Here is a 2,503-nt window from a genome sequence, read left to right on the forward strand (position 1 = left end):
TTTTTGAAATCAGCTACCAGAGAAATACTCACCTACCAGGGAAATACCTGTTTGCTAATTTTCTGCAGTTAGTTGCCTTAAATCCACAAGGATGGATCAATTTCCCAGCATAGTCTCCATCACCTTTTGAAAGAAACATTAATTAAAAGGAGCCCACTTTTCTTGTAGCTTTGATAGGGACACATCACAACAAAGCTTGAAATTAAAGTAACTGAGTTATCGCTGAACTTTTAAATGTACCGGTACCTGTCGTATCTCCTTGTATCGCCAAGCATGTACAATACAGAAGCTGACATATTCTGGTAGCCTTTCTGCAAAACACGGGGAGAGCCAGCACGAGCGCATTTCAGCTTCTGATAAAACGGTAAAAAAAAATTGCTTTACTTTTGTTGTTTTTCAAATCTAAGCCAGGCTGTTGCACCAACATTAATGCAACCCCAGAAAGTCAGTGGGACCGTAAGACAGATAAGGATGTGCAGAAGGTAAGCTATTGTTTTAAATTACTGTTACTGGTGGATTGAGCTGGTGGGTATGACTGCTGCATTTGTTTTAAGAGAGTCCAAAAGATTAAACCTCCTCATAAACGCTGGTCTCCGTACTGGAACAGAGGCACGTATTATTGTCCAAGCTAAAGTAACGTGCAAAGACACTTCAAAACACGCTGGTATTGCCCCAAATAGAAAAGAGGGGGGAAAGAAAGGAGGTGAGTATGTGCACGAGCAAGGAGAGGGAACAGAAAACCAGACAGCAGAATACCTGTGAGCACACTCCTAAGAAAAAGCTGAAAGGGAGCTCTTTGATCTAGACCCTTTATTGGTTAAAAGGCCTTTGAGCTGCAAGCAAAAAAAACCCATTCTCAGCTATTTGATGCCCTCTGTGTTCAGGGAAACAGGATCTTGCACATTCTTTATAAATAAGAGGGATTCCAGAGATACCTGAGCCTCCATCATCAGCCTCTCTCAAGAACACAAAACCTTGAGCTTTGATCCTCACTTCTGACAAAAGGGGTAACAGTCTGAGTTGCTCTCCTCCTTCTTTCCTCAAAAATTAGAAAGATAAGTCATTCGCACAGTAAAATGTGCTAGATAGGCTACTTGAAAATAAAATAGTGCTCTAGCTTCTGAAAGCATTACAAATCCAAAGACAACTTTTAAATATGCTTAAATCTAACAGTTTAGTAGAAGTAAATTATTCCAAGTGAAAAATCAAACCCACATTGTGGTGATAAAATTTGAGTTTTTCTATGAAGAAAAAAAAATGCAGATTTTTCAAGCTGGAAAACGAGCAGAAAAATGCCTTAATAAGCAGAGCAGCAGAGTTGGAAGGCTCCCCTATAGATTGCCTACTCCAACCCCCCTGCTCAGAGCAGGCTGCCAAGCCTGTGTCCACCTGTATTTTGAGTATCTCCAAGGATGGAGACTCCACAACCTCTCTGGGCAACCTGCTCCAGTGCTTGACCACACTCGCAGTGAAAAGCTTTTTCTTAAGTCTAAATGGAATTGTAAAGATTGGACCGATCTAAACAGGCAAGAGCTTGCTAACTAATAATGGTAATCCTCTTCCTTAGAAGAAAATGCCTCTCTTCTGCTTGCAATTTTCAAGCCTCTGAGATCTGCAGATTTGCTAAAGTGTCAAATGTACCAGCCTTAACAACGGAATGCATGGGGAACAGTGAAAAACAAGTTTGCTGATTGCAGCTGTGTCTGTCCTTCCTAACTTGTCTACTTTTTAAAATAAGTAAATTCAAAGAGCATTTTGGAGAGTATTCTCCCAGTTAAGTACTCAATTACTGTGACTCAATGCTACTGGAACCTCCAGTGTATGAGCAGAAGAGGCTCAAAATACTTAAAACCCATGTTAAATACAAACACGCTATCACAGGGTTCTAGGGATGTCTCAAGGATCACACATCAAGTGTGTTCAGGTTCAGTGATTTTTTTTTTTCCCCCACCAATATTTCCAACCCAGCCTGGGTTTCAAGACTGAAGCTTGGCTTCCTCTTGCCCTTCATGTCTAAGGCTAAGCACATTCAGTTGAACAATACTTCTACAGCACTTTTTCCTAGGCTGAACGCAAGTAAGCTTGTTACCATGAAGAAGTTTGCACGTGTTAAGTTTCTAACTCGCTGTTTGTCAGGTATACTTTCACAGAGCCCCCTGGCTAACAGCTGTGCAACAAGCATTCGCTGAGTTAGACCAGTAAAATTGATGTAGCTCAATTCACAGACTTCAGTTCTGCCCCCTGCCCCTGCAAAAAAAAAAAAAAAAAAAAAAAAGACGGGGAAAAAAAAAGCAATCCACCAAAACCGCCACATAGGTATTTACAAACAGAATCGTAACTTTGATACATCAGGCAGGACGGATAAAAACTGCAACTACATATTTACGGGGGTGTATCATGAATTTTTAATTTACTTGGTATTACGAAGCGTTAACTGTTTTGCCATGAACGTTCACAGTAAGAAAAAGACGAGTCAGAACAAAGCAATTACTCAACTATTTTC

The sequence above is a fragment of the Pygoscelis adeliae genome, unplaced genomic scaffold, assembly GCF_000699105.1.
Source record: "Pygoscelis adeliae isolate BGI_AS28 unplaced genomic scaffold, ASM69910v1 Scaffold318, whole genome shotgun sequence".
Classification (NCBI taxonomy): Eukaryota; Metazoa; Chordata; class Aves; order Sphenisciformes; family Spheniscidae; genus Pygoscelis; species Pygoscelis adeliae.